The sequence below is a fragment of the Neoarius graeffei genome, chromosome 27, assembly GCF_027579695.1.
Source record: "Neoarius graeffei isolate fNeoGra1 chromosome 27, fNeoGra1.pri, whole genome shotgun sequence".
Lineage (NCBI taxonomy): Eukaryota > Metazoa > Chordata > Actinopteri > Siluriformes > Ariidae > Neoarius > Neoarius graeffei.
This window is the reverse complement of record NC_083595.1, coordinates 6,464,590-6,479,401: the sequence shown is the minus strand read 5'-3', so window position 1 is coordinate 6,479,401 and position 14,812 is coordinate 6,464,590.

Here is a 14,812-nt window from a genome sequence, read left to right as displayed (position 1 = left end):
TGTGGAGTCTGAGGGAAACAGTATTTCAGTGCACTGTGTACTTGTATATGGACGTATTGACAATAAAGCTCTCTTGAATCCTCACACTCAGCCTCAGACTCAAACACAGCATCTTGATATCTCACACCAAACCAACACAATAAATGTAAATACCTTCATTTCATTTCTTTCTATATGGGGATCAAATTCACAGTGACCACCTGGGTTTCACAAAAAGTGTTTTATCCCTCCTGCTTTTTACTGCCCCCTGCTGGGCGTTTGTGTTCACTTGGCCAGGTCCAGAAATACAGTTTCTGAAGGGTTAAATTTGTATTCCACATTCTTCATGCAGTCCTGATATATTATAAACTGAAATATTTCTTATATATATGAGTTTAGACTGTTTTAGGTATCTGAGCAAATTTCCTTACAATTGTTACATTTGTTTAATAATCACTTGATTTTTCTATTACTTGTCATTCATATATAAATGATATCTATCTATCTATCTATCTATCTATCTATCTATCTATCTATCTATCTATCTATCTATCTATCTATCTCTATTTTCACTTCATGTCATTACATCTGGCCACCACTAGGGGAGCTTCAACTCCTCCTCTCTGGAAAGTTTCAGACCTTTACCTCAGATTGATTTATTTTTTCAAGTTTTTGATGAAAAAAATACAGCATATGGTTGTAGTATTTCAACAGAAATTGCATTTCAAAGAAAATTGTTCAGTATTTTCTTACATTGAAACATAAATTGATCATAATATGTCACTAAAAATTGAAACATCAATGATTTCCCTTCAGAAGCTTTGTAAATTATGATGGGACCCATAACCCAAGCTCAGGCTCGAACCAAGGCACTTGGAGCTATGAGGCTACAATGTATTTCCTCAACTTGAATACTTTCTGAGTCATGATAAATGTGTAAAAAAAAATCACTTACAAATTATCAGTCAATAAAAGATCAGTGCTAAATAACTTTCTTGTGAAATGTCACATTAATAGTGTGAAAAAACACAGACAGTGGTGTAAGCAAGATCAGCTCTCATACTCCAGCGTCTGAAGCTCAACTGCTCAGGTGTTTCCTGACTGAAGCAGTTCAGCCTCTGAGTGTTTCGAGCTTGTGTACAGTGTTCAGAATTCAGCATGAAGATCATAAAACTTCACTTCTGTGAGTAACTTCACACGTTTCTGATCCAACATTCAATATTATTTCCATACTTTGGACCTAAAATGTTGTCTTTTGAGTTTATTTTCTGCATGAATGACATGTAGGTTATTCTAATCTGAACCCTTGTGGTGTATCTGTGTGTGTTTTGTCATGATTAGATCTACTTGTGTGCTGTGGAGCTGCAGAAGGTTTCATCGAGAAGTCGGTTAATTTGGGACAAAATGTGACTCTAAAGTGTGAGGTGTCTGTAAAACGTGTTCTGGTTCCTGATGAAGCCGTCAGAACCTCCAGTTTATATATTACGCGCTTTCTCAGGCCTGTCCCTGAGTGCAGTCTACAGTAACACGACCTTCAACAAGACTTTCTCAGTGCAATATAACAGCAGTTTATTTATTCACAATATCAGTACTAATGAATTAGGAGTGTATTATTGTATTCAGACTGGGTCACCTCCCGACATCAGCAATGGAATCAGACTTTACATCCAGAGTCACTCAGCTGGTGAGTTTATTTATTATATTTACAGGAAATGTTCATGTGATAAATCAATACTTTATTATAATTACACTAATTGGTTTATTTAATAATAAATGCCAAACTATCTGATGTTTTCGTGATTCCAGAGAATCAGAATCAGACATTTGATGAAGATGAAAGGATCAGACTCTGGAGAAATCTCATCATGTCAGGAATGATGATCTGTGTTGCAGTCGTTGCAGTAACAGGTGAGTTATAGATCATTTCCTCTGTCCAGTGTTGAGAGAAGCATTAATATATTCTACACTGACTAAATTCAGCACAGGTTTAATCACTTCTGTTAGAATATTTTAATCATAATCACTCCTGCATTTTGTAATTATTGTTTCAGCATTTTATTATTAATTAGAATTATTTTTATAGTAGAATCATAAAACTATATAGTTAATGTCGGAAGTTTGCATTCACTCATCATGGACATCATGGCAGTTTTGTGCTTTCAATGATTCCTTTGACATGTTCATTTTCTGTGGCAGAATAATTGTACAAAATATATCTTTAATAGATAAAGAATTTAGTGCATGAGATGTAATTCATTTTGGGTTTTTTTAAATCAACACAGCATCAAAATTATACATATAGGGTCAAAAATATTGACCCTGTATGTATAATTATATCATCATTCATATTATTGATTCAGTGATGCTCAAAGCTCCACAATGTTTTTAAGTTTTAAATTGCCAAGGCCAGAAACTCTGAACTTCCTGTCAGTGATGATGATGATTGACTACAGCTGGTAGCTTCTCTGTAAGGAGGAGTAGCTATTTTCCTAAGCCACTTTGCTGGAAGATCCTCGCTGAGAGTTTGGATCCCATCAGCTGAGAGTAAATTGGTGTAGATGGTCAGAACAACCCAGGAAACATCAACTCACAGGTCTGCCATGAACTGGAAGTTTCTGGAATACCAGTGTCACTGTCTATAGTTAAATGAGTTTTACATCACCATGGATTGAGAGACTGCCGTCTAAGAAAGAAGCCCCTGCTCCAAACTCGATACCTTCAACCTCGACTAAAATCTGCAGCTGATCGCATGGACAAAGAAAAAGCCTTCTGGAGGAAACTTTTATGGTAAGCAGAGACAAAGATTGAGGTGTTTGGCTACACAGACCAGAGGTACGTTTGGAGGAGTAAAAGTGAGGCATTCAACCCCAAGAACTCTGAACCAACTGTTAAAGTGCATATCCTGGACCAATTTCTTTTTTTTTTATATGAAAGTACGTCCCTTTACACACTCATCCAGAAGGGTAATTTTTCAAAAGGTCATCTGTCTACAGCAGAAAAAAATAAAATAACAAAACGCTTCTGGAAAAATCCCAAGGGAGTCTGGAGCCAGATTAGTGACATCACCTGCGGAACCGCCAGCAGGCTGCGAGAGGTTGCACGGTTTCAGTGCACAGCCTGTGTAGACCAAGTTTAGCAGCTAGCGATTTTGCATTGAAATATGAAATTGTCACCTGAGCGCAATGTTACTTCACCTTTGGATAAAGAATATAATGAGATGTCAGAATTATTTCTTACCCTGGCAACAGTCAACTTGTGAATTGCCGATTTTCTTCTTTTTCTCGGCTCTGCTTGGTCCTCTGCTTCGAGGGCCTCAGTGGATGTGACACTTCGCCTTCTGTCAGGGGAGATGAACACGGCTAGCTCCTTTGGTGATGCTGACACAGATGGATATGGTGTTGCTTTGGGCATTCTGGCAGATGGAACTGCATCTTTTTTCAGATCAAGTTGCCTCACGAAGCCCATTTCCCACTGCAAATAGTTCTCAAAGTCATCGGTCCTTGTGAAGTGAGCACCGCAAATAATGCTGTAGTCTATAGCATGTAGCCAATTTTTCCGGGTGCCTCCCACGAAGCGCTCCCATTTCTCTCTCGTTGTCCGGTCTTTTGGGAAACGATGAGTACTAATCCCATCAAGATTGGTGTTGCTACACCCTCCAACAATACATCTGTTAACCATTTTAATAATTACGTGATAACGTTGAAGAAATTTGCAGAAAACCACCAGGTCGTTTTCTCATAAACAAACCAGCGCTGACGTAGGATTCAAAGGGAAGCGTCCCACATGTGACGTCACGAAAATCAATGTTTGCGGGGAAATCCAAATGGCAAGTTTTTTCAGAGGCGGACGAATTCGACTCAAATGGCTTGATTTCAACTGAATTTTTCTGGTATTGCGCAAGGTAAAAAAACTGCACAAAATGCAAAATGTGACAGATATTTGACCAAAGTTTAATATAAAATAGGAGAATTACATTGATCTTGCTCCTGAATTTACCTGTGATATGCACTTTAAGGAATTATTCATCATGGTTCAACAAGGTGGATGGAGTAATGAAGAAGGACTACCTTGTGAATCAGATACAGCAGGCTAACATGAAGCTTGTGGAATGGCCTTCCCAAAGTCCTGACCTCAACCCGATTTGAAAATATGCATACTGTGCTTAAAACTCAGGTCTGTGCCAGCAAACACAGACATTTAATGAAAATTTTCCAAGAAGAGTGATCAAATATCCAGCCAGAATTCTGATAGAAGCTTGTTGATGGCTACCAAAAGCATCTGGTGAAGGTGAAACTTGCAGAGGGACATTTAACCAAATATTAGTTTTGCTGTATGCATATTTTTGACATTGTGTTGATTTTCAGAAAACCCAAAATGAATTAAACCTTGTGCACCCAAATTTTTTTTTTAAACAGAAAAAGATCATTGAAAGCCCAACATTGCCATGACTGTGGAACTCCAATATAAAAATCACACAATCAGTTTTCCAAGCAACTCGATTTATACAGAATGTATTGTGATGTTTCAGCCTTGATCGTCAGCTGCTGTGGAAAAACCAAATCTCCAAACTGTGATGTGAAGCTTCAGTAAGTCAGTGGATTGCAGGTAACTTCACAAGATAGAAATGCACACTTAACACACTGTACACACTAACACTGTGTATTGTTACTCTGTACAGTGTGCTATACAGTCAGATCCATAAGTATTTAGACAGTGACACAATTTTGGGATTTTTACCTCTTTACACCACCACAGTGGATTTGAAACGAAGCTGTCAAGATGTGATTGAAGTGTCGAATTTCAGCTTTAATTCAAGGATTTAACAAAAAGTATCATGTTCATGGTTTTGGAATTACAGCAATTTTCTTCATCACTCCTCCATTTTCACAGCCTCAAAAGTAATGGGACAAAATAATTTAAAGATATAAGGATTATTTTTAATACTTGGATAAAACTAAAGCACCGTCCTCAGTCAGTGACTGCCTGAAGTCTGGAACCCACAGACATCACCAAATGTTTCCTCCCTTGAGACGCTTTGCCAAGCCTTTACAGCACCTGCCTTCAGTTGACGCTTCAGTACATTACATTATGTAACAGACATTTATCAGAGAGTTTTATCCAAAGCAACATGCAACAGGATCCTGACAAATCTGGGGTGCTTGGGGGTGAGAGGCCTTTCTCAAGATCACTTCAGTCATTCCTTCTGGTCCAGGCAATTGAACTGGTGACCTTTTGGTCCCAAAGCTGCTTCGCTAACTTTTTAGGCCATGGCTTCCCCATAGCTTCTTGCTGCTTATTCCCCAGTTGCTGCTGATGTGTTCTTTCTGCTTTCAATTTATTCTTCAGGAAGTGAAAAGCATGCATAATTGGGTTGAGGTCAGGTGACTGATATGACTCTTCAATAACATTCCATGTATTTTCCTTAGAAGCTCTTTGGTTGCTTTCACAGTTTGTTTTGGGTCACTATCCCTCTGGAGTGTAAAGTACCGTCCTCAGTTTTGCGGCATTTGACTGAATCTGAGCAGAAAGTGAAGCTCCATATACTTCAGAATTCATCCTGCATCTTCTATCAGCAGTCACACCATCAAAAAACACCAGTGACCCAGTTCCATTAGCAGCGGTACATGACCATGTCCACCTTGTTTACAGATGAAGTGATGTGCTTTAGGTCATGAGTCCTTCCTTTCCTTCTCCATACTCTTCTCTTCCCATCATTCTGGTCCAAGTTAATATTGGTTTCATCTGTCCAAAGAATCTTGTTCCGGAACTGAGCAGGCTTTCTAGCAAAATCTAATCTGGCCTTTCTCTTGAATGTAGATTTTGGCACCAACAGGCCTCACTCCTGAAGCGTGTTCTTGACTCGGCTAGATGTTCTGAAGGAGTTTTTCTTCAACAAGGAAAGAATTCTACGATCATCCATTTTAGTTAACTTTTGTGTTCTTCCAGGTCTTTTGGTGTTTTTGAGCTCTCCAGTACTTTCCTTCTTTTTAAGAATGTACCAAATTTTTGATTTGGCTGCTCCTAAAGTATCTGCTCTCTCTCATAGGTCTGTTTTGTGTTTTCAGCCTCATGATGGCCTCCTTCACTTTCATTTACACCTTTCTGGACCGCATATTGAGAGTTCTCATGAACAGCTGCCAAATGCAAATTCGACACTTGGAATCAACTCCAGACAATTTATCTCATTAATTTGCCATGAATTAATGAGGAAACAAGCCGTAACTGGCCGTGAAACTGTTTCTCAGTCAATTGTCCAATTCCTTGGCAGCCTGTGAAAATGGAGGGACTATGTTTAAAAAATGGTTGTAATTTTTTAATAATAATAATAATACTTTCGTTTTATATAGCGCCTTTCAAAACACCCAAGGTCGCTTAACAAGGTATCTGTGTAGGTGCGTATGTAGGTCTATGTGCTTGTGGAAACTAGCAGCCAAAGGCCTCCAAGAAAAGATGTGTTTTGAGATGTTGCTTAAACACTGCCAGTGAAGGGGCATGCTGAATGGTGTTGGGTAGTTTGTTCCACAGAAATGGAGCAGCTACATGAAATGCTCTGTCACTGGTGGCCTTAAGTCTGGAACGAGGAATGACCAGCTGGCGCTTGGATGAGGACCACAGGGATCTTGAGGGAGTATAGGGGTGGAGGAGCTCAGAGAGGTAATGGGGGGTCAGGCCATGAAGGCACTTGAAAGTGAAGAGGAGGACTTTGTAGATGATGCGAGATTTGATGGGGAGCCAGTGAAGCTGTTTGAGAATGGGGGTGATGTGCTGCCAGGGCCTAGTACCTGTAAGGATCCTGGCAGCAGAGTTCTGGACATATTGCAGTCTGTCTATGGCCTTGTTGGGTAGACCAAACAGAATAGCATTGCAATAGTCTAGACGGGAGGAGATAAAGGCATGAGTGAGAGTCTCTGTAACTGTGTTTGAAAGTAAGGGCCTGAGTCTGGAGATGTTTTGGAGATGGAAGAAAGCAGATTTAGTGACTTTTTTTGATATGAGACTGGAATGATAGTGATGAATCCAAGATGACACCCAGGTTACAGACTTCATGGGATGGGGTGATGGAGCAGCCATCAATGTCCAGGTGGAAATCTCCAACCTTCCTGAGCAGTGGTGCTGGTGCCACCACCATGAGCTCAGTTTTATTGCTGTTCAGCTTGAGAAGATTGTTGGTCATCCATGTTTTGATGTCTTGCAGACATATAATGAGAGGTGTGGGGGGGAGCTGAGCAGAGGGTTTGGTGCTGATGTATAGTTGTATGTCGTCGGCGTAGCAATGGAAGCTGAGACCATGGGAGTGAATAATGCGTCCAAGAGGGAGCATGTATATGGTGAAGAGAAGAGGACCAAGCACCGAACCTTGCGGAACGCCGTGGCTGATGGTTGCTGTGGTAGAACGGGAGTCTTTGAGTGTGATGAATTGTTGCCAGTTGGATAGGTATGAGTGAAACCAGAGAAGTGCTGTGCCTGATAGTCCAGTGAACTCAGAGAGCCGCTGCAAGAGGATGGAGTGAGAGACTGTGTCAAAAGCTGCTGAGAGGTCCAGGAGGATGAGGATGGTGATATAGCCATTATCTACAGCAGTGAGAAGGTCGTTGGTGATTTTGACAAGAGCAGTCTCTGTACTGTGGTGCACTCTGAAGCCAGATTGTAAAGGTTCAAAGAGCTCATGGTGGGACATATGCTGCTAGAGTTGGGCCACCACTGCTCTTTCCAAGATTTTACTAAGGAAAGGAAGGTTGGAGATAGGACGGTAGTTGTTTGGGTCGTCAGGGTCCAGACCAAGCTTTTTCAAAGTGGGGATGACAGCAGCGGTTTTGAAGCTGGTGGGCACAACACCAGACTCCAGAGATGTGTTGATGATAGTCATCATGGTATGGCAGAGGGTAGGAAGACATGATTTGACCAAGATGGTAGGCATGGGGTCCAGCAGACAGGATGATGGCTTGGCTTTAGTCACCAGGTCGAGGACCTGGGCATGGTCCAGTAAAGTGAAGCAGGAGAGGCGGTGCTGCGGTGGACAGGCAGCAGGGATGGAGATGTCCTGCCATAGCTGGAGAGTGCCAGGTGGCTCGTCATCATGTTGTTGAGTTGTGGTTGGAGGTGTGGAAAGTAGCTGCTGGTGGATGGTGTTGACTTTGGATATGAAAAAGTCTTGAAACCTGGAGCACAGGTCAGCAGCGTCGGATGGTTGGGGTGTATAAGGAGGGCGGAGAAGGCGGTTAATTGTTGAAAAAAGCATCCTGGGATGATGTTGCTGGTTATTTATGAGAGTGGAGAAGTAGCGAGTTTTGGCAGTGGTGAGGGCCTGCTTGTAGCTCCTGACGTGGTCCCTGTAAGCCTCCAGGTGGACAATGAGGCCAGATGTTTTATGCCGTCACTCGAGCCGACGCCCAGTTTGCTTCATGAGGCGAAGCTCAGATGTAAACCAGGGAGCAGGTCGGGAGAAAGAGGCAGATCGGGTGATGGTTGGGGCCACAGCATCCAGGCTGGTGGAGAGCGCGGTGTTATAATGTTCCACCAGGGTATCCACTGGGAGGGCAGAGTCAGAGTCAGGGGCTGCAAGATGGGTCACTAGAGTTTGGGATAGCAGAGGCAGAGACACATTCTTGATATTGCAAAAAGTGATTGTCCGCATACAGCGTTGTCTGCGGAGGGGTACAGGGATCGAGAACAGAATGGCATAATGGTCTGATATGGCCAAGTCAGTGCATTCCAGATGTAATGGAGGTGAGCCGGTGCTGCATACCAGATCGAGGGTGTGTCCTTTGCTGTGGGTGGGGCCATGCACATGCTGAGTGATGTTGAAACAGTCCAGGAGTGACAAAGTCAGCTGCAAAAGAGCAGCTGCTATTGTCCACATGAATGTTGAAGTCACCCAGTAGGATGGTTGATTGGGACAGGGGGCAGACAGCAGCAAGCAGCTCCGTGAGCTCAGGGAGGAAGCTGGCGAAGGTTTTAGGTGGTCGGTATATGAGGACCAATTGCAGCTGTGCAGCACCATTCACAGTAAGATGTAGACATTCAAAGGATGATACACTGGCAAGATGTTCTTTGACCACGAAATCAGAATGGTGTATAATGGCAAGTCCACCACCGCGGCCATGGCCGCGGGGCTTGTAAGTGTAGGTGTATCCAGATGGGGTAGCTTGGTTGAAGCCAATAAAATCCTGTTGGCTCTGCCACGTTTCTGTTAGGCATAGAAAGTCCAGTTTTTTCTCTGAGATTATGTCATGGGCGGCACGGTGGTGTAGTGGTTAGCGCTGTCGCCTCACAGCAAGAAGGTCCTGGGTTCGAGCCCCGGGGCCGGCGAGGGCCTTTCTGTGCGGAGTTTGCATGTTCTCCCCGTGTCCGCGTGGGTTTCCTCCGGGTGCTCCGTTTTCCCCCACAGTCCAAAGACATGCAGGTTAGGTTAACTGGTGACTCTAAATTGACCGTAGGTGTGAGTGTGAATGGTTGTCTGTGTCTATGTGTCAGCCCTGTGATGACCTGGCGACTTGTCCAGGGTGTACCCCGCCTTTCGCCTGTAGTCAGCTGGGATAGGCTCCAGCTTGCCTGCGACCCTGTAGAAGGATAAAGTGGCTAGAGATAATGTGATGTGATGTGATTATGTCATGAATAAAAACAGCTTTGTTGTTTATGGACCTGATGTTTTGCAGCATAAACAAGGCTGTCCTGTTAGTGGGTGCAGAGCTGTCAATGCAGGCCAGGCTCCGGAGATTGGCAGGTGGTGGGCGTGACTTACGTTCAACACGACTCTGCAGGGACGCAGCGCACCTGACCACTGGGATAGCCGAAGTCATGCTGGTGTTAAAGGGATAGTTCGGGATTTTTGACATGAATCTGTATGGCATCCCCATCAATAGTGTTGTGCAAACACACTGACTTACCCCTGACAGCATCCTGTGAGTCCAGTTCTTGTCCAGTTTTGGTCCAGGCGAAAGTAGTCCGGCAAGTTTGTTGGGGTCACGAAAGTAAAACGTTTTTCGTCTCAAAACAGTATGTGTTCAAAAGAGTGATATATTTGCATCACAAAACCATTGCCAAATAAAAAGTCAGACCTCGAAATCGCTTGGCACTATTTTCTCTCCCTTATCACTGCGCGCTGCCGGCTTCATCCAGCTGCGGCTCCAACTTCAAGGATAAGCTGGAGCCGCATAAGTAGGAGTCCCGGCGGGTGGTTTGTATTCGATTTGTTTATATCCCAACCTTGTCAGCTGTCAGATTTATGTTCATGGACCCGGTAAGCTGGTAAATAATATTTATTTTTTTTTTTCTTTACCAAATTCTAACAGAAAGAAAGGGAAAACCGAGCCGCTTCACGGCTGTAATGCAAATTGCTTTCCTCCTCAGTATACAAGTGCGCTTCCATGGCAGGGAAAAAGAAACTACCACTGCTGCCTATGTAGTGCCCTATTTATACAAATAGGAGTCATTCAGGATTCAGCCATGACACGGAACAAAAATATGGCTGAATCCTGAATGACTCCTATTTGTATAAATAGGGCACTACATAGGCAGCAGTGGTAGTTTCTTTTTCCCTGCCATGGAAGCGCACTTGTATACTGAGGAGGAAAGCAATTTGCATTACAGCCGTGAAGCGGCTCGGTTTTCCCTTTCTTTCTGTTAGAATTTGGTAAAGAAAAAAATAAATATTATTTACCAGCTTACCGGGTCCATGAACATAAATCTGACAGCTGACAAGGTCGGGATATAAACAAATCGAATACAAACCACCCGCCGGGACTCCTACTTATGCGGCTCCAGCTTATCCTTGAAGTTGGAGCCGCAGCTGGATGAAGCCGGCAGCGCGCAGTGATAAGAAGGGAGAGAAAATAGTGCCAAGCGATTTCGAGGTCTGACTTTTTATTTGGCAACGGTTTTGTGATGCAAATATATCACTCTTTTGAACACATACTGTTTTGAGACGAAAAACGTTTTACTTTCGTGACCCCAACAAACTTGCCGGACTACTTTCGTCTGGACCAAAACTGGACAAGAACTGGACTCCCAGGATGCTGTCAGGGGTAAGTCAGTGTGTTTGCACGACACTATTGATGGGGATGCCATACAGATTCATGTCAAATCCCGAACTATCCCTTTAAAAACAAACTTGTGGCGAACAGCCCTGTGCACATAGGGTGGTCGACGCAGGAGGTGGAGAGATTTAATAACCTCGAGGCAACCTGGAGAAGACAAGAAGACGGTGTTGAATTTTAGGAGTTCACCTACGGTGTATTTTATCAGCGCCATGGCGGCAGAGGAGCACCGGACAATCACAGACACCTTGCCAGCTAGCTTGGTTTGCTAACCAACGCTACACCCAGGGGAACAGCAGCAGAGCAAGATGCGGACTGACAAACAGACAGTCCTGTGGTGTAACGGTGAAGGCCAGCGGATAAGGTCGAAGTATATCCTATGCGCCGAAAGCGAGGAGGTAGGCAATCCACAGTTTTGTGTGAGAGTTAGGAGGCTGAAGTAGTCCAAGGCTCGCGTCATAAACTGTATTTCCCTACACAGCAGCGAAACAACAGTTTCAATGCAGGCGAGGTGGAACAAAAACAGCTTAAAAACAGACGCGGCTTATGATTGTAGAGAGACGAGATCAGAGATGCGAGAAGCGGCAACAAACATGCCAGCGTCCTCTCGGCATCATTTTTAACAAATGATGTAATTTTTTTTTTTTTTTTTTGTTAAAGCCCTTGTATTAAAGCTGAAAGTCTCCTCTTCAGTCACATTGCTTCATTTCAAATCCCTTAGAGTAGGGTACTGAGGGGAAATGACAAAAAATAGCCAATGTCCAAATACTTCTGGACCCGACTGTACGTGTGAAGGCAGCCATAGGAAGTAATGGCTACCCTTTATGTTCTTCAAGTATTGCACAATTTTGCACAATTAAAGTTATAATTTTGTTTTTACATATTAAAATATTGCACATATTTGTATGATATTAATTATGACTGTATTAAAAACGTAATGGACTTTATTTAAAAGAGAAACATTGTAAAGATGAACAGTGTAATGGTTTGGGTGGACTCAGTCTCCCATGATGCATTTATGTATGTCACTTCCTGTGAAATGTTTTGTTGGTGCCTAATGAATGAAGGAGCTCTTAGGTGAGCACAAAGAAAGGCTACTTGTTTGATGTGCTGGAAGTTCTGTAGTGTCTTGTGCTTAAGTATTGCAAGTTTGATGTCCTCTCATGCTCACGATTCAAGTTTGATATCATCTTTTATGCTTAACAACAACTTGTAACCCTCTTAGTCTACAAGCCGGCAAAAGTGTTCTAGGGTGTTTGTACAATAAAGAAAAACATCAGTATTAAGAACCTGGGGCCTCATGTACAAAGACCTGCATGGATTTCCCACTAAATATGTGCACACGTCAAAATCGGGAAATTTGCGTACGACCAAAAAAATCCGGATGTATCAATCAGTGCGTACGAAGGTTTCCACGCGCACTCCTGTTGTACATCCCAATCAACGTGGAATTCGGCGCACATGCACGAGCCCCGTTCCCCGCCCCGTCTCCTCCCTCAATTATTCCACACTGAATATGTTAATTAGTATAAATAGACCTGCAGTAAGGCCCGCGTTAGGTAAAAGACATGGCAACTTTTACTAACGCGTTAATGTTAATTAAATGTTAGAAATCTCGCGTTAATCAAATTAACATTTATTCGCATTAATCCCTGCCTTTAGCACAGTGTAATAGAATTCACATACATCACTTAATTGTTCTGTCACCTCCAATTAAAGTGATGTTCAAAGTGTATGCTATGAGACATGCAACGGTCACTGATTGTATGCCACTGAATGTGAATGTAGCCTATACCAAGATAACGGTATGATTCGCATCGTCCGCAGTGCCTGCGACACAATGAGTGTCTGAGTTACATGGGTTTTGAAAACAAAAAAACACCTTTAGTGCTCTAATGTGTAAATTTTTTCGGGGACACCCTGTATTTGAGGAAATGTCTTCCTCTCTTAGTAGGCCCAATATTCCTAGCCACATATAACCAGAAATAAAACGTGCACATATTTTCCACAATAGGATTTTAATGACAAATGTATTCTAGCAGGGTGCCAGGGAACAACAGGAGGCCCCCAGTCCATCCCACCCGAGCAGGAAGAGGACCCCCAGCCGAGCGGATCCAGCGTCACTGTCACCTGCCCCCCTTCTCCACCGCCTGCCCCTGTCGCCGGGTCCACAGGCCGGGTGCTGACGCGCGCGGTCCTTGAGTCGCAGGGGGAAATTTTAAAGGGGATAGAGGTGATTAACGACAACCTCGAGGGAATCCGTGAGGAATTGAAGGAACTGAATAACACATTAAAAGAATATCTTAAAAAAATGAATGGTGTCCCGTCTGTCCTTACCTTTTCACATTGTGGCTATTAAGCGCTGCCGGGTTTGTATGCCATGTCGCTGTGGCACCTCGTTGTGAGGCCCAGGGTCTGGGTCCTCCGGCAGGTCTCGCTCCATTATTGGCACGCCGTGCCGCTGCGCCACATTGTGTAACACGCCACACACCGCGGTTGTGTCTGATTTGTACGCACTTGGAAATCGTTTCATATATTGATCTTGGTAATTATGTGATAAGGCTACCCCACGCAACATCAACTAATAATATTTCAGTCTGACACCTCGCGGCAAATGCGCGAGGAAGATCTATTAAGCTAGCTGCAATGCATGGTCCTGCATGTGCATTCTTTAATTTAATTAATTAACCAATAGTCAATGGGAATTATATCGAAATGATATTGCTGTGGTTTCTCATTTCCCGTAATTACAATATGGAAGGCATGTTCTCCCCGTGTCCGCGTGGGTTTCCTCCGGGTGCTCCGGTTTCCCCCACAGTCCAAAGACATGCAGGTTAGGTTAACTGGTGACTCTAAATTGACCGTAGGTGTGAGTGTGAATGGTTGTCTGTGTCTATGTGTCAGCCCTGTGATGACCTGGCGACTTGTCCAGGGTGTACCCCGCCTTTCGCCCGTAGTCAGCTGGGATAGGCTCCAGCTTGCCTGCGACCCTGTAGAAGGATAAAGCGGCTAGAGATAATGAGATGAGATGAGACAATATGGAAGGGATGGTTGATGGATCTGTTGGCATTTACCCAACAGTCTCGCATTATGTGTCTCGACAATGTCGTATGACTGACATACATTTCAGTTCACGCATCCTGATGTTCCGATGCATTTTTGGATGCCTCTTATCGCCATGTCATGACTCTTGACTGAGTAGGCCTAAATGTAGTTGCGTTGCTCTGCCTCTAAGTGTCGCCAAGTACCAAGACGCACCAGAAATGTGCGTGCGCCAGCCATGAGGTTTGCGTACAGTACCGCACTTTTCCACGCCAAGTCAATCTTTGTACATACAAATGTTTGCGCAGAAAGTGACGTACGTAGCTTTTTTGTGCGTACGCAAGCTTTGTACATGAGGCCCCAGGGCCTTGGATTGTGACTAAGGGCGTTATAGTATGTGTTGTGCGAGTGTGAAAAGTGACAGATTTCTTTCGTGAAAAAAATAAACCTGTTCACTCTCAATCAAATTTGGCTTTTTAAAGGTGTTCTTAAGTTTATTTACAATCATAAATATGTGCATGAATTCTGTTTTGAAGTAAAAAAAAAAAAGTGAAATGTGTTTAACAGATAAATGTACACACAGTGCTCATGACTTTACGCTGTTTTACAGAGTTGGTTTCCAAAAGGGCTTCATGAAAGCAGCTACACTGTGGTGGAGTTTGTTCCGTTTCACCCTGTGATGTAACACACATTGGTCTTTTTTTTTGTCTTTCATAAGCTGTGCAACACGATTGTGGTTATGGTCTGCACTGTAA